Source organism: Herpailurus yagouaroundi, unplaced genomic scaffold (assembly GCF_014898765.1).
Source record: "Herpailurus yagouaroundi ecotype Mexico unplaced genomic scaffold, PumYag 187, whole genome shotgun sequence".
Classification (NCBI taxonomy): domain Eukaryota; kingdom Metazoa; phylum Chordata; class Mammalia; order Carnivora; family Felidae; genus Herpailurus; species Herpailurus yagouaroundi.
In genome coordinates, this window is record NW_024412418.1 from 19,790,150 (window position 1) to 19,808,293 (window position 18,144).

The 18,144-nt window shown below is 43.4% G+C and overlaps 1 long non-coding RNA gene across 1 annotated transcript in view; it reads left to right on the forward strand.

The window, feature by feature from the left end:
* The window catches only part of LOC121043600 (uncharacterized), a 95,292-nt gene extending 77,538 nt beyond the window's left edge, over positions 1-17,754 (forward strand). The window contains exon 2 of the long non-coding RNA XR_005796932.1: positions 16,340-17,754. This is a non-coding gene — a long non-coding RNA (uncharacterized LOC121043600). The remainder of the gene's footprint in view (positions 1-16,339) is intronic.
* Positions 17,755-18,144: the final 390 nt, after the last annotated feature.

The window sequence follows — 18,144 nt, forward strand, 5'->3', positions numbered from 1 at the left end:
AAAACCTGAAGATTTTTCTGTATCTTTTATCATTATCATCATAAAGTATAATCTGTATTCCTTTATTAGAAGAAAAACAGTCATTGTCATGCATATAGTAAACAAAGAAAGAGAAAAGAAAAAATTTGTCTGCAATTCCCCTCACCAGTATTCATATTTTCATGTGCATTATTCTGGTCTATCTCTCCTCCTCCTCCCTGTGGGCAAGTGTGTGTGTGTGTGTGTGTGTGTGTGTGTGTGTGTGTGTTGTAATATAACATTAATGGTTACCATTTGCTAGATCCCTATGATATGCCAAGCACTATACAAAGCACTTTATCAACATTTTCTGATTTAAGCATTCTTTCAGCCCAATCAAGTATCATTACCCCCACTGACAGATGAGGGAACCAGTTTATAAAGATCAAATGCTTTGTCCAGAGTGACACATTAGTCAGTGAAAGAGTTGAGTTTACCTGCAACTGTGTGAGATAAAGCAGTTGGTCTTATCTCCTAGACCTCCCCTACCCCATCTCCCACCTCGTGTTTTGATCTCTTTACAGCAGTCCAGAAGTAATCTCCATAGTAGAGGTTCTCCGCAGTAGCTGTGGATTAAAATCAACTGAGGAACTTTAAACAAAATGTGGATGCCGGGGCCTATAGTCCAGATCTTCCCACTGGGATTGAATCAAAGCTTCCCAGATGACCCATACATGTAACCAGAGTGAAATTCAATGCTCCTTAGCTCTCTTGATTTGTGGTTTCTCTACTATTGGAAATGCTGAGTTTGAAGACTGAACTGAAGCTCCAACCAATCTGCTAATAAATAAAAACAAAGCAGCATCTGGCCGCCATGCAAAGGATGATTTCCACGTTCATAAACCTTTCACTGGCACTAAACTGAAAGCAGACATGAATCCCTTTACATATGACATCTGATGAGAGTAAGGTGGGCCAGTGGATGGGTGGGAGCTGCTATTCAGTATCCCTAAATGTGAGTGACCCAAACTTTGGACATGTGCAGAATATTTGGGGTCACTGGTCTGTGTGTGCCTGAGTGAATACTTAATTTCCTTTTTCAGACCTCAGTAATTTCTAGCAGAGTGTGTAGAGTTCATGACACAAACACATCTGGATTTGGGGGTGTGGATCTGAAATATTTGCAAGCCGATATGCTGGGAGCAGATGTTGAATTGGCAGCCAGGAATGAGGGGGTGATCTCATTGGAGGCCCCATCTGGGGCTTCGCTTGGAGCAACTGCCTGCCCTGCTGATTTCAGCTGTGCCCTAAATGTGGCTGCCTCCTCGCCTGCCCAAAGGCATCTCGTAGCCTTTTCCCTCACAACTGGGGACACCCAGAATCTCAGCATTGCTGCATCTTATGCAGAAAATGTCAGGAGGATGGAAAACAGTTGCTTCTTAAAGGACACAAAGGTCACTGATCAAGACTGGTCCCAGCCAGACTCAGTGTCAGAAATAGGAGCCAGGCCCTCCTTCATCGGCATGGTGAGGATGATGGCCTGGGAACTACACGGCCAGACAGAGCTGGGTCTGAATACAGATTCTACCACTTTCTATAGCCTTTTAATATTTCTTAGATGGGTTATTTCTCTGAAACCATTTTCTTGTCTGTAAAAGGGGGACATGAAAGCTACTTACTGGATTGTTCAGAAAATGAGGTGAGTGGCTGTCACCTGTCATAGGGGCTCTTGCCCTCCTCTTCCTTTTCATGTAATGGCTTCTAGATTGCATATTATCATTTGAGACCCATTTGCCATGGCCAAACCAGAAATTCAACAAGTATTTCAATGGTATTCATTGTTGTCTGTACCATTCTGTCTCTGAGCCATCATTCATGCTATTCCTTTGCCTAAAACATGTTTCTCCTTCTTTCCTCCTATTCTCTTCCAACCAGTTCTGTTCTTACCTTCTCACTTTGATTCTCCTGGCTGGATGTCATCTTTTCCCTTCTAGATTACCACAGTGCTTCGGCCAGACATTCTCAAATGTTAATGCACGTAAGGGGCAGAGTGTTTAATGCTCTGGGCTTACTGTCCATGTCCACAAGATAGTGATAACCATACTACCCCTCTCTGAGCTGTTTGTTAAGTGTTAGATGAATGTCATGTGTGAAATATTTAGCACTAGGATGGACACACGGTAGATGAACAGTAAATGCTGGCTAACATAAATACAATATATTCCAATAAACAATCGTAGCTTATATAACATAACAAAATTTGAAGGCAGAAGTAGAAGAGGAGGAAACAGTCTGGGACTGGCAATTAAAAGAACAGGATTGCAGAATCCAAATAGACTCCCAGACACCAGCTTCAGAAATGTGACTATACTGCCCAGAGTTAATGAGTTGCTAGAATAAAGTTCTATGTGGAAGGAAGAGGTTTCAAGTGCCAAGTTCTATCCACTCCAATTCTCATGCATTGTAACCCTTGGCAAATCTTCTTCACCCAAGAGTTCTTACTCTGGCTCAGCTTTCTAGCATGGTACCAGTTAATTACAGTAATAAGATAAGGCATTCTTGGGCAGCAGGGATGTGCTGGACAAATGTGGGACAGCAGGGTTGGATTGGGGGATTTATTATAAGCCAAATAAATGGCATCAGAGGATTGATGAGGAAGTCATGACTACTGCAATGAACCCAAGGGTTGGTGGGATGGGGGGACTGGTCAAAAGGAAGATTGGAGGAGGATATTGAAACAGTTGTTTCATGCGGATCAAGGGCCATCCCAATGTGTGAACATGGAAGAGAATTAGATGGGTTGGGAGATTTCCCTGGATGAAGACAGAACCAATACAGACAGGACTAAGTGATGTGTGCTTATATCAAAGCCATATTACCCACATGGCCCTAGAGGTGTCCTCCAGCATGGGTGCCTTTCCTTAGGGTGGGCGTAGCAAGCCCAGCTGCCCTGGGAAGGGAGCTCCCTTGCCTCTCCACCAAAACCATCCACAGCCCATCGTGGGGTCTCTCTCTGCTGACCTGGAACATGCATATGAGTCCCAAGATCCAGAGTCCCCTGACTCTGAGATGTCAAACATCAGTAGTTCTTTCTGTCTTTGACATCAGCCCTTTGAACTCCATGCCTGTGGTGAGCACATGATTGGGGGTTAGAAATCTTAGCCTTGATGGTCCTTTGCTCTGTTCCCTTGGACAAATTACCTCACCTCTCTGAGTCTCAGGCTCCTCAACTATAAAATGGGGATCATTCAGCTTACCTTACTAAGTTTTTGATAAGAGCAAATGGGAGAATGCAGGAGTCTGTGATCAAATGGGACACTGGTTGAGGAAATAATGTTTGTTTCAGCAGTGAACAATCTGAGGGATGCTTAGTTCATTTCATTCAATGCTTTCAACCATGCTGTACCTCTAGCCCCTTTTTATAGATGAGGAAATGATGGCTCAGAGAGGCTGGGTAACTTATCTTAGAAAGTGGTCCAGTTGGGATTTGAACTCAGGGCTTTGGGACTCTACAACACCACCCTGCCTTCCACATCAGGTACCTGTGTGTCTGTGGGTTATCCTGTTTCTGAACACAGCGAGTATTGGCTGCTTTGCTGGACACAAGAAACCTGCTTGACTTGCTGACACTCGCTCTAAGAGCCCTGCTTCTTGCCCTTTCTCTTCTCATTTATCCACAGACCCCCAGATGGCCATGGAGGCAGCCAGGTGGCCAAGAATTTCAGTTACAGGAAACTCCATTTGCTTTGCATCCAAGATGATGGTGCATTTTCCAAGTAAAGTCAGGAACCCCTAATGCACTAGAGCAGTTGAGTGTGGCTTGGGCGGCCCCTTCATTTCTGAGTCAGTCCCAGAAGAGAGCTTGCCTGTGTTGTTATGTGTCCTTATTCGTTAAGGATTCTCTGTATTGAGATGCAACCTAATTAGGGTTGAGCTCAAAGCCTGTTCATTCGGGGGCTTAGTTCATAAAAGATTAATGTTCATTTTCCTTGGGTTTTGTTGCAGAATTCAGCTGGAAAAAATCCAGGGTGCACTTCTTCCAAGAGAAGTAGCACTTTGGTGGTTTGTGAAAATCCCTTTTCCCTCTTGTTAAAACCTTGTTTTTTATGTCCTCCTCCCCCTCAGCCTCTACCCTAGCATTTTAGTTTCTGAAGATGTATAAGAGAAAAAAGTGAACTCTGCAATCAGAGAAAGCAATTGGAGATATTATTGAAAAGGAACACATTTACTTATGATTTAAAAAAAAACAGGTAGCAAATTAAACAAGGCATATTGGAAATGGTTCTGCATTCATTCACTTATTCATACCATCATTCAGCAAACATTTATTGAACACCTGTTATGTGCCAGACAGTGTGTGTGTGTGTGTGTGTGTGTGTATAATATAATTCATCTGATTTTTCTTTCTGTGATTTGCTTGATCAACTTAATTCCATCATTAGAGTGCTAATACATATGAGGGGGGACCTCCTGACAGTATTTCTGCAGAAAGAAAAACATACCTATCCAGCTTAAAAAAAAAATCTTCCATGTTTTCTGATAACAAAAGGGATATATGTTAATGGTTAAAATGCCCAAAAATATGATTTGATTACATTTAAGAGGTAGCAACATTGTATAATCTCAGCCCTTAGAGATTTCAATTGTTGATGGATTGGTGTATATTCCTCCAGGTTTATTTTTCAACAATAAACTATAATAACAATATAACTGTATTTACAGAAATGGAAGACAGCACTTTTGTTCTGCAACTTGTGTGGTACACTTCATACTCTACCCTGTCAGGATGTGCTGGCCACATTAGCCAGCCCATGGAGAACCTCTACAATACTGTAGAGGTAGTAATACAACAACATTAGCTGTTGTTTTAATGCTGCCGAGTATTCCATTGTATAACCTTGCTTATTCAACTGGTCCTCCGTTCAAGATATTTTGGTTGTTTCTAACTTGCTATCCTCACAAGCAATGCTTCTGTGGATCTCCTCGTAGCTAACTTGGGGCATTTCTGTGAGTATCTCTCTGGACAGATCTCTAGAAATGGAATGTACTGAGTCAAAGTGACGAATACTCTTTATGCTCATGTCTCAATCACCGTGTGAAATGTTCTTTTCGGCACTGCTTCCCCTCACCCATCCTCTTTTCTCTAATTCCATTCCTCTCAAAATACTTGAAAGCAAACCCAAGATGCTAACAGGTGCTTGGGGGAATGGTGCTCTAGATTTGAGAAGAAGAAAAAGTAGAACATCGCTGTCTCTTCTTTGCTCAGAGCATCCTTGGCTGCCTTTGAGCAAACAAAAATAGACTTTTCTCTTCCTTTGAGTCAATGTCCTCACAAATCTTGCTGAGATGATCTTTTCCCCAAGAGAGGCAAAGGCCTGTTTGCTTTTTTTTTTTTTTAATCTTCTGTAGGTGACCTGGCTGGTAGAAAGCAATAGTCGTGGATATTTGTGGGGGAGGGCAGCATTTCAGTATAATAGTGACCATATTCCTGAAGGAGACGGTGGCAACTTGACTGATTTTCTAAAACCCTGCAAATTGTCATCACAGGATAAAGCACCTTAACGATGTCAGATGAGTCGTTTCTGTGTCACGTAAACATTGAAAGAAAATAGTTCTACCCCTAGTTCTCCAATGTAAAATATTTACCAACACATATTATATCTCCAAACCCTACAATTTACTACTTTGGTCATTTTTCTCTTTGTTATAACTGAGAACCCACAGCTGGATATATTGTAGAAATGTAAGTCTTATTTATGTGGGCATCTCTAACATTTAACTTCTCTTTTTCTTGGGCCACACTTAAATGGGAGACCTGTGTCCCCTCAGTCAAAAAACCCCCAAAGGAGGCTTTCTCAGGAAGCCTGAAACCACAATACTGTCTCACCTCCTGGCCGATTTTGCTAACTCTCCAACAGAGGGCAGTGCATTTCTCTCATTGGTCTGCTTAAGTTTGAAAAACACTAGGTAAAAACATACTATTGTCAGCGTCTGAAAATCCAAGCACCTTTTCCTTTATTAAACTCACTCTCAGCCCACTTCTGAGAACAATACACCAGGGAATATTCCAAACACAGGATGGACACAGGAGATTTAAGGGTTCCTTATGCTAGAAATAGTACAATCATTTGGGTTCAAAACTATGAGCTGAGTAAAGTATTTTCCTAATGTCCTGAAGTTGTTTTCTTTTTTTACTGCTTTGGTTTTTTGCTTTAGTTTTGGTTTTTTAAATCTCACCATCCTGGAAGGTCAGGAGAGTTGATTTTGAAGAATCTTTGATTATAAATAGTTTAATCTTGTCCCAGGACTATTCATTCTCAAGTTTTATCTGTTGTCAATTTAGATATTTCTTATGAGGAGAAAAAAAAAAGGTTAGAAGTCTGATGAGTTCCAGAGCTAAGAAGGGGAGCCAGGAGTGAGCACACTTTGTTGTGCTGACTGAAGGACCTGCCACTCTTGGCGAAAAGAATTTGTCATCAATTGCAAACAATCCTACACAGTTTCCCTTAGATTGGCACAATGATTTTCAGCATAATAAAGAGCTGGGTCCGATGCCAATCACTGTCTGACTGCCAGTTAGAGTTTCCATCCTTCAAACTTTACCACAAGGGAGATAAAGCTGAGGAAGAACTGCCCAGAGGAGTCTGGGAAGAGAGTAGGAGAAAAGCAGAGGAAGGAAACAGTCATTGCTTTGTCCTCCCTGGATCACTGTCTGCATACTGTCTGGTATCCTGAGGGCCCCGGCCTAGGTGGCCTGCTTCCTGGTGCAGCAACTGAGACCCAAGCTGGTTCCTCTTGCTTGCATTCAAGTGGTAGTTTGTCTCCCAAGATGGCTCCCATAACCAAGGGTGCTGGTATTCATACCCCTCTGGGGCCCCCTCCCTCCTCACCCCAGGAATCTGCATTTAGCCAATAGGGTGTGGCAGAAATGATATTGTGCCAAGACTTAAGAAGGCCTTTCCCTTGTGTGCTCTTGTAAGCCATCCACCACGTAAGAAGCCCAGCTACCCTGCTGGAGGGAGTCCACGCAGAAGGGTTCTGCAGGGTAACTCTTCACAGAGAAAGACCCCACATGTGAGTGAGGGAACCATCTTCAACCTGGCTGTCCTCACATAACACCAGCCCACTCACCATCTGATTACAACCGCATGAGTGATTCCCAAGCCAGACCAGCAGAAGAACGTCCCAGCCGAATCTAGTCAGCTCGCGGAATCATGAGCGATAATAAAAACTATGTTAAGCTGTTAAGTTTGGAGGTGGCTCGTTACACAGCATTAGATAACAGAAGCTATTACTTTGGCACTTTCCGGGTGAGGCATAGAGGCACAGCTGTCATGAGAACCAGGCTCCCAGCTCTGCTGGCACAAAAGAGGAGAGTGAATGTGTATTTGTGAGGCAGAGGATAGGTTCTCTGCTGTGACCAGGAGACCTGAAGTCTAGTCCTGGCTGTGGCACCAACCAGCTATGACTTCTTCACTAGCTTGCATCTCTGCTCAACCAGGAGCTGCTTGAGGCCAGGAACAAAGTTTTATTCCTTCATATACACCCCAGCACCCTGTATGTGATTAGGATCTACTGTGGTTACATAGATGTTAGATGGGTGACTTGGGGGTGAATTAATGAAATAGCTAATGACAACCATTTCATTTATCAGTCTTTTGGCTTGCTCTTTGGGGCACCAGCCTTTCCCAGGCATCCCCAGCAAAGGTTGAACACAAGCTTTGGTGGGTTTGAGCTTTGTAACTAAAAACCCACCAGAAACCAGGCCCAACTAAGAGGAACCTAACAGTGTTCAGAGTCTTCAAAAATTCTTGATTGATGTCACCTTAGACCAGAGTCATTAAACTTAAATGCTGGCAGGAAGTAGACAGGGGAATCGAGGAGTGCACTGAACATGCCCCGGCCCCTATGGTTCTCCCACGAGGGTCACCATGCAGGGTTAGGAATCTCCAGAGGGGGCAGTGCTGGTCTTGTGCTCACTTCCCAGCATCCAGACTACTGCCCAACACCAAGATGTTTGTTGAACAAAGGAATTAGCCTGCTTCCCTTTTCACAACCATTGGAAGAAACAGCAAAGAAAAAGAAGTGAGGAGGGAAAGGTAGAAGGGGAGGAGACCAAAACTAGTTACAATTCATTGAGCATTTACTGCATGCCTGGTGCGGTAGCAGATTTTCCCCCTATATTATCTCATTAAACCCTTACAGCAAAGGCAAGAGCCTGATTTTATGATCCCTGTGTTATAAATGAGAGATTTGAAGCTCAGCGAGGTTGAGTTATCACCGAAGTTCATACAACTAGGAAGTGGCTGAGCTGGAGTCCAAACTTGACTCTGTCTGCCTTTGTGCTTCTCACAGATGACTCAAAACTGGTTTTCTACCTTCCCAGGTCCAGCGATGAGACCTTGTCATTCAGTCTCTTCATCTGCAAAATGGGAATAATAGTAGTGTCTACTTCCTAGGGCTGTTGTAAGGATGAAACTAGCTAAAACCTGGAAAATGCTCAGAAATGGTCAGAATAATACATGGTAGCTGCTCAATTAAAAAAAATTAGCATTTTTTTCATTTTTGTTATTTTCCTTCCTGTACTCTCCCACTGAACTTTGCCCAACACTGCACCAAAAGTCGGGTGTCACTCTTGGTAAGCTGCCCAAACTTCAGAATCTGCAGTCTGTTTTCTTACATTTTATTTAAAAATTTTTTTCAGCAATTTGTTTCTTTTCTTGTTATAGTTTTGTTTGTTCTGTGCTCACAGTCTGCTTTTACACACGCATGTTACCTAAGCTAGCTGATCAGAATCATATCTTCTAAAAATGGGCCAGTGGAGAGACATGTTGGTGCATAAGATAGTCTCGGAGTGAGAACACCTAGGTACAGCCATCCCTGATTGGCTGTGTGACCCTGGCAAGTCACACCATCTGTCAGAGCCTTGGTTTCCCCATCTGTAAAATGAAAACAGTAGTTAACTGCTCATGTCTCTCTTGGTGCTGGTTGAGGATCCATTGTGGTGCTGTCTGGGGACTCACGATGACAGGGACAAATGACAGACTGTCCCGGGATGCTGCAGAAACCCCAGAAGCTGGGGCAAACCCCAGGCAGGTCAACAGCCCCTGTAAGAAGGCCGAGCATCTGAATAATGAGCATGTTATTTAAATGGAGCTGGGGCCCTGTGCAGTGCTGAGAAGTCATTTTCCACAGTTCACTGTTCTCCTAGTCAATGGGGCTTGACTTGATTATCCTTCCTCCGGGCTTCAGATGTGGGTACCATTTGAGATTTGTTAAAAATTAGCTAAATAAAATTGTCCCCTCCTCCCCAGCAATAGTGTATGTGAGTGATGGGGCTTTCATAGGCTAATTTCTTAGGTGGATGTCAATCTGAGACCAGAAAATACACTTCATATGTCTATATATGTAGGGCCGTGCAAGTGTGTAGATAGAATTTTTCATATTTAGAGGGGAAAAAATTAGAACAAAAAGCCTGACTAGGAGCCTCCAAATAAGAGTGAGCCACATCGTGCCTATTTCACAGATGCTGCCCCTGATCTCACCCCGTTTGGCAACCGTCTGTTAGGCCGACAACAGAGCTCGTGTTTTTATTGTTGTGTGATTTCAAACAGCTTGAGATTTTTTTGTTTTAATTTGTGTCAATTTTTTTCCCCTTTTTTAAAAAAAAATTATTTTTAAATTTACATCCAAGTTAGTTAGTGTATAGTCCAATAATGATTTCAGGAGTAGATTCCAGTGATTCATCCCCTACGCATAACACCCAGTGCTCCCAACAAGTGCCCTCCTTAATGCCCATCACCCATTTAGCCCATTCCCCACCCACAACCCCTCCAGCAACCCTCAGTTTGCTCTCTGTATTTAAGAGTCTCTTATGTTTTGTTCCCCTCCCTGTTTTTATCTTTTTTCCTTCCCTTCCCCATGTTCATCTGTCAAACAACTTGAAATGTTTTAAACAAAGAAATAAAATGTTTGAGTAAACTAATTGAAATGTTATTTTAAAATAATTTTTAATAAAGAGATAACCCTATTTTCAGATTCTAAGAGTATACCATGGAAAATTTGAAAAGTGCAGGAAAAAAAATCACTACAATCATCCTATTCAGAAATGACACTTCAAGCATTTTCTTGCCATCTCTTTAATGTACATACGTAAATCTACATAGAAATGCACGTGCAAAATTGGATCATGCTGGATATATGGTTTTCCGTATTGCTTTTTTCACCTAACATTATGATGTGTGCTTTTTTGTCCCTATACTGTTGAATAGCTTTCAAAATCATGATTCTTAATGGTTACATAATTTCATCAAATGGATGGAGGATGATTTATTTAAACACTTCCTGGTTGCTGGAAATTTAGGTTGAATTGGAATAACTTTTCAATGAGAGAAAAAAAAATGATGCTAGCTATTTATGAGGCAACAATGATTTCTCACCCTGCATGAGCAGCCAGCAATAAAAGTCAGCCACACAATCTGGTATGTGATGAAAGGTCCAGAAATGGCCAGGAAACGGATGGGGAAATCGTAAGGGATAAAGTGAGTTATTAGTGTTTATTATTTATATGGTACAGTAAATATACACAGCTCAGGACCAAGCATTCGCTTGTCAGCAACTTGCAACCAGTCAATGGTCCCTTGGAGCCTGGACAGTGCTGAAATCCACAAATCAAGATGGCACCATTAGGGGACATGGTAAGTTAGCCATTCCTGATGGAAGAGCTCCTTCTGGACCATCTCAATGCAAGTCTGTTCCCTTGGCCTTAGGATAACTTTCATTTCAGAGGACAATACCTATAGTCTCCTGACAATTTGCAAGAGAGCGAGAGAGAGACAGAGAGAGAAAATGCGTGTGGGTCTGTGTGTGTGTAGAAAGGAGGAGTGGGCTATTTCCTTTGTATCCTCTGTAGTTTTGTCTCCTGGGATAGCAGCCTGCAGTGGCCACACCCTGACCCTTGCTTGTTATGCTGAGGTGAGAAGTTTTCTTCATCTCATGTAAAAAGCAGTGGTTATTATGTCCAATTTAGAGGTAAGGAAATAAAGTCAAAGATAGGTGCAGTGAAAATCAGGACTTCTTTTTGAAAATGACAAACTAAAACTCAAGACCTGAAGTCCCACATCATAACAGCACACCAGCTGCCTCCATAGGACAACATTTGTGTGTCTTCCAGACTCTGCTTTCCTTTACTATTTATTCTTATTTGGCAGTAAAAATATCTTTCATGAAGAAGAGAAAGATAATTTGAGAAAGAAATTCTTTCTCATTCTTATAACCAGATATGGGGCTTCCCCTCAGACCCCCTAGCCCCAGTGTTCTGAATCTTTCTTTCCCACTCTATTTTTCTCTAAATCACATATTCCATCCAACATAGTGTAAATTGAAAAACAGTTTTTTCATGTTTATTTATTTATTTTGAGAAAGAGAGTACGGGCAAAGGAGGGTCAGAAAGAGAAAGAGAGAAGGATAATCCCAAGAAGGCTATGCACTGTCAGCACGGAGGTCCACGTGGGGCTCAATCTCACAAACCATGAGATCATGATGTGAGCAGAAATCAAGAGTCCGACACTTAACCAACTGAGGCAGCCAGGCACCCCCAGCATAATGTAGATATTCTGTAGATTTTACTTAAAAGCCAAAAATGTCTCCCCATTAGAAGTAGACTCCACTAGAGGTAGGTCCTTTCTTTTTTTTTTTAATTTTTTTTTTCTTTCAACGTTTTTATTTATTTTTGGGACAAAGAGAGACAGAGCATGAACGGGGGAGGGGCAGAGAGAGAGGGAGACACAGAATGGGAAACAGGCTCCAGGCTCCGAGCCATCAGCCCAGAGCCCGACGCGGGGCTCGAACTCCCGGACCGCGAGATCGTGACCTGGCTGAAGTCGGACGCTCAACCGACTGTGCCACCCAGGTGCCCCGAGGTAGGTCCTTTCAAAACAGTGTGGAGACAGTAGAATATGTTATAGCTATGATTTATTGAGTACCTACTATTTGTCAAAAACCTTCCAGACATTACTTTAAGTTTTGGAATAACCTAGTGGGAAGAATGCATTTTTTTTTACCATGTTTTTACAGTTGAAGAAACCCACAGTTTGGAATAGTGACGTTAGCAACTCAGGGTCACAGAGCTCTTATAGATTGGGTTGTGACCCAAATCAGCTTGACTCCAAAGCTATTTCCCTTCATATTGTTCTTGCTTCAGTGGGTTGAGAGAGACAACTGGGTCACTGTGGCATCCAGCTAGGTCTTTCCTGTCTGGTGTCTAGGGGATGACCCAAGGACATGGAGCAGGTTCTGGTTCCCAGGGCTTTCCAGGAAGGGCTCCCCATCCCCCAGGCTTCTTAGCCACCATTTTCTCCTGACCAACAAACCCCTTGGTCTGAAACCATTACTTGTCCCTTTAAGGCATAGACTTGGACTCTCAAACCTGCTCATGAATGGACTTATCAGATTCTGCTCTGGGCGCCAAGAGCAGAAGAACCCTTGCCAGCCCAGAAATGGGAACATTTAGAACACTGGGAAACGTGGAAGTAAAATTTTCCCCACTTTTATGTGTTCCTCTGAGTAGGAACCAAACCCATGACCTGGGCATATTCCAAAACAGGGACATGGGGAGTTTTTGTGAAATGGCCTAGAGATTCTGAAGCTATATTGTTTCTGATGAAGGCACAGCTTTGCACACACACGTACATTAACTCAAGGTCGGCAGTTCCTTGGGGAGCTGGATCCATATCCCTGGACTTATCTTTTGCTAACACTTTTGGCTGTGTAGATAAATATTCTAAATGCTTTAAAAAAAAATAGCACCTGAAGATTTTTATCAAAGAAAATCTTACCTTGCAACCTAGTATGCAAGTCAAAGCAAGACAGGGATGCTTGGGCAAGAGGTGGAAGTCTCTCCAAAAGCCCTTGCTTTCTCCCTCTACCCCAGATCTGTCTTCCCCTAGACCCCTCGGACCTCTGGAAAGCCGGTCCTAGATTGTCTGATTCGGGAGAAGATGACTTCTAACAGCCCAGCAGTGGCACTGGACCACCTCACGGTCTCCATTTCCATTATCACTAGTGATGGACCCACTGAAAAAAATGCATTCCAGTAAATTCAGGTGGGCAGCAGCTGTGACTCTGCACAGGACACGCCGAAACCAACACTGTGCCTGTGTCCCAGACGATCAGGCCCCCCAGTGCTGTGAGCAACCTTACTGGGTAACCCACATGGGGCAGCATGCACAAGCACGAGGCATATTATCTGAATATGGAATCAGTAGTTTTGCAAGATGTGGCTCTCAATTTTCTATTCTAACTTGCCATGAACTTCATAATTTTTATATCAGAGAAAATAAAATCTCATATTAAATTCTATAATTTATGAAACTGATTTTACTTGTCCATGAATTCTGCAAATACTGTCATGTGCCTGCAACGTGCCAGGCACATTTCCTCTTTTGGACACTGGGAAAATAATAATAAACAAGATGAATGAAAACCATGTAAGTTTCACAGCTCTATCCTATTTTTAACAATTATAAATGATATTCTTCCTCTGGGTGTATGTCCCCTCCCACCTCCTCCCATGTGAATGCCCAAAAGTTAACTTCTTTCCCTGTCAGAGGAAATTTTTTATCTGAACTTCCTCATGCCATCAGAATGGTTATTTTAAACTGCTCTTTTTTAAAAAGGCATGTGTTCAGATTTGTTGCGCTACTTGTAACACAAATTTAAAACAGCTTATGATCAAATGGCATTTTAAAATTTGTCTTGATTCATGTGAAAGTAATTTGGATTCACATTAGCATTCTGGAAACTGATCATTAACACTTTTTAACTGATTTTGTAAACACATTTTGCTTCCAAAATAAACATAAACAGGAAAGGAGAACACCCAGTGTAGCTGAGGCATGAAGATACACACATTAAGGGGAAGGGCAGGGTCGCCACCATAAAATGGTAAAGGCGCTTGAGAGTCATTTGATTACCAACTCACTTCGTGAAAAATCTGCAAGAAAGATGTGAATAATTTAATATTTGCCTGATGGGGGGATTTCAAGCTGCAGAGTTGTTTGTCTATCACGGATCATTGCAAATAATTAAGATGGGGTGGGAGGTGGGGACTGATTAACGTTTGATAAGTCAGGAGAGGGACAGCATGTGGCAGGGATGAGCAAATTGGCTGGGTTGCCTCCATGCTTAGCCAGGATGGGAGTTGCGGAGATAAACAAAAATCAGAAAGTTGTAGCTGTCCAGCCCTCCTCCAGTCAATGCTGGGAGCCCCTCAACAACGTTCCCACTAAGGGGTTGCCCAGCCTCAGCCTGGATACCTCCAGTGGCTCTGTCACCTTCCTATGACATCCCATTGACCCACACGCTTTAGTCCTGAACAGTTTGGCATTTAAAAGTACATCTTCCAGGGTCAGTTGAGTGTACAACTTCAGCTTAGGTCATGATCTCATGGTTCGTGAGTTCGAGACCCACACTGGGCTCGCTGCTGTGAGCACAGACAGGGCCCACTTCAGATCTTCTGTCTCCCTCTCTTTCTGCCCCTCCCCTTCCTCTCTCTCTCAAAAATAAATAAGCCTTTAAAGATAAATAAATAAAAGTACATCTTCCAAAGGAGCCAAAAATAATTGTACATATCTACAGATTCCACAGGAATCTGATTCCTAACCCCCAGCAACACTCTTGTACCCCTTTTTCTTCTCGTGGTCACCTCACATCCCATACTCTCATAGACATGCTTCCTTCAAACTTGCCTCAACTGCCTCCATCCTGCCTTAACTCCAGAACTCCTGCTACTTCTCCGCCCCCATTTTGCTCTAGATTTTGTATGCAAAAGTATGAAATAACCCTGGAGCCCGCCTGGAGGGCAGGAGAGGAAAAGGAACTCCTTCAGTAAGACTGGACTATTTTATCGAGCCTCTTACGTTGAACTGCAATGTGGCACTGAGTAGCTTCTGAGTTGACAGAGCACGTGTGGTTTAGGAAAGCAGGTTTGGGAGTCAGGAAGGTTTGGGTTTTCATCCCTCCCCTGGCCCTGAGTGAGATCCTTCCTCTTCCCTGATCTTTACTCTCCTGATCTGTAAAACAACAAGAACATTTACTTCCCATGGGTATGAAACAGCTGAGCATTGGGCACAGTACATGTTCGGTAAATGGAGGGTGTAACTCTTCTTACCACTACAGTGTTGCCTCTAAAAGGTCCAACATTCTGGTCTGAGCTGCTCCCTCCTCAGTGTTAATCCAATTCAACAGATGCCAACAGGGCACTTGTTCCTGCCAGGACGTGCTGGAGCTACAGATTTGAAGGTGACAAAGAGAAGGTCCCTTTTCCTGAGAAGCACCAACTCGTTCCCTTGTCACTCCTTATAGAATGCATGGAACGGAACCAGTAAACTGAAGTTTACATTTACAGAAGGAAAGGAAAAGAGTCTGCTTTAAGATAGGCGCCGTTGTTCTGTGTCTCTGTTGGCTTGAGGATGGTGAAGTAGAAGGCAAGGTGTTCTGCCATCCCTTAGCTATACATGGATTGCTGGGCCTCTTGGAGCTCAGTTCATTCTTCTCTGAAATGGGGGCTCCACAGCTTGCCTTCCCTGTACCTCTAAGCCTTCGTGAGGAAAAAAAAAAAAAAAACAGAGTGAAAGGGATTTGGAACTGTAAAGTGCCATGAAAGTCTAATGTTGTTGCTATCCTAGTTACTAGTGTGACCTTGGATTCCCCCAATTTCTTCCCCTACAAGTTGGAGAGGTAGTGCCCTGAAGACAGTCCAAGCATAGGAACACTCTGCTGGCCGCTTACCCCTATTTTGTCCCTACCTTAATAAGCTGGAAGAGCCACAGTATCCTCAGCCATTGCCAGCAAGAATCAGGACTCAGGTTTCAGGTGACGAAATTTAAACTGCCTTGAGGAAGAAAGAGAAAGGCATTGACTATGTAAGGTGCCCATGTGTCCCAAGGCCACTCCAAGTTCACCTGTGGGATATGCTCCTTCAGACCATAGAGTTTTTGGAAAGGACTTCTGTGGCTAATCATACTTCTCTGGCCACAGTGACTGGTCCAAAATGGATACTGCCTGATGCTGACGGCACCTGTCTAACCTGCACACAGGGCAGGCTGGAAGTGTCAGAGTTCATTAATATGCCCCAGGCAACCTGCAACCAGTGAGGTGCAGGAGTTGGTGCATATAGTCCAGCTTCCTCACTCCTCAGCTGGTGTGTATCCGGTCTGGGTGCCAAAAGGGACCGCCGGAAAAACCCAGTACTCAAGAGAAATCAGGTTTCGAGGCAACATTTTTGAAAAACAAAAGTTAACACCAAAATTCCATGTGTACAAAATCTCAAAAGGTTAAATAAGAGCTGTGCTGGTAAGACTACTTTTTCCTTTTGTCTCAGGCTTTACTATGGCCCAGCTGGACACTGCTGTGCGTCTTTTAACCGCTCGTTTGCAAGCCCAGTAAACAAGAGAAGCGAGAGTAGCCTCAAACAGGCTGAGATGTCGTCCTCACCAGGCTTCTAATTGGAGCCACCTGTGGTCTGCCTTGACTCAGGGTACCACCCCCCAGTAATGTTGCCCAGGGCTCCCTGGCAGGGGCAAGGCAGGGACATGTGGAAGCAGTAGACTGAGGACATGTGGGCAGTTTATTCTTTGATGTCCTTGGAAGAGTGGTCACAGATTGCATGATCTAAGTCAACAACCAGAACAGATAACCCTCAGGAGAATGAAGGTCATTTCAACTAACATGGTAAGTTCCTATGAGAGGACTTTAAATCAGCGCTCTCTCTCTCTCTCTCTCTCTCTCTCAGATCTTTTCTTTACATCTGTGGGTACCCCTGCCAGGCAACCGAATAATACAAAGCACATAGCATATAGGAGAATGGCTTCTTTCTAAGCACCCCCCAAATGATGGAACTACCTAGAGATTAGTGCCTTTTTTGTGGGGAAGGCTTTGATCCTTGTGCCATTAGAGACCAAGGTTGGAGGAAGCCAAGCCCACAATCAGAATGTAATTGAAGTATGTTACCTATAATAGGTTCAGATGTTTGTGATCTTCAGCACTTTATGAATTCTGCAGCAGATGGGCGAGGGCCAGGTAGCGGGCGAGAACAGACTGGGTAAGGCAGGCTGGCACTCTGACAAGGGCAGCCCCAGCTGTGGTCCGGGTGTTATTCAGCACGCCCACCCACTGCACCAGCAGCCTGCCTTCCCGAGCTCGTGGCCACGGCCGCCTTAATGAAGAGTGGAGGTAAGCATGAATCCCGGCTTTCCAGGGATCGCAACATTTGAGAAACCCAGAAGAATCGACATGATGGAAATGGTGCCAAGTTCTTCTGCCTTTTGCTTTTCAACAAAAAGAGAAAGAAAGAAGGAGAGAGAAGAGAGGGAATCTGCTAATAAAATGCATGTCTAAACACTTTCTAATTTTCCTAGGCTTTTAATTTTTTTCCCTCAAAAATTCCATACTGGAGAGGGAAAAGCAGAGTAACAGCTGACAAAAGGAATCTTGAATGGATACAAGAATTTACGTGAGCTGGTGTAATGGGCAAGATACTGTAGTTGGAGTTTCAAATCCTCGCCCTGTCAGTTTCCCATTGTGTGACCATGAGCCAGGTTCTCAAGCGGCCCAGCTTCCTGTTTCCCCACCTGTCAAATGACCAAAATCGTGTATGTCTCCCCAGCTGTTTGCCTCGCAAAATGAGGTAATATGTTAGTAGCTAATACAGTAAAATTTTGGATTGTGAGTAACTTGTTCTGCGAGTGTTCCACAAGATGAGCAAACATTTCTAATAAATTTTCACTTGATAAACAAGCGATGTCTTACAATACGAGTAGTACGTGATGCGGAACATCACATGATCACAACTGAGTCAATGGTTCTTCTCTCTCTCTCTCTCTCTCTCTCTCTCTCGCTCACTGCAGGATTGTGGGTGATCATCTCCCTTGCTCGGATGCTCAGTCTCAGGCCACAGTGTTTGGCAGAAATCAGTGATTTTTCAGAACATTGGAAGGTGCCCACAACTGGCACTGGTGTATTTTTTGTCACTTCAAAACACCTGTGGATAGTCCTTTGCTTTTCCATACAAGAGTAAGCTTAGGAATGCTTTGCCCCATTCTAGGTCTGGCTGCCTACAGATATAGACCCGTTCCTCTGCTGCCTTTTTGCCAGTTACATTAAATACAGTATATGACAAGAGTTTAT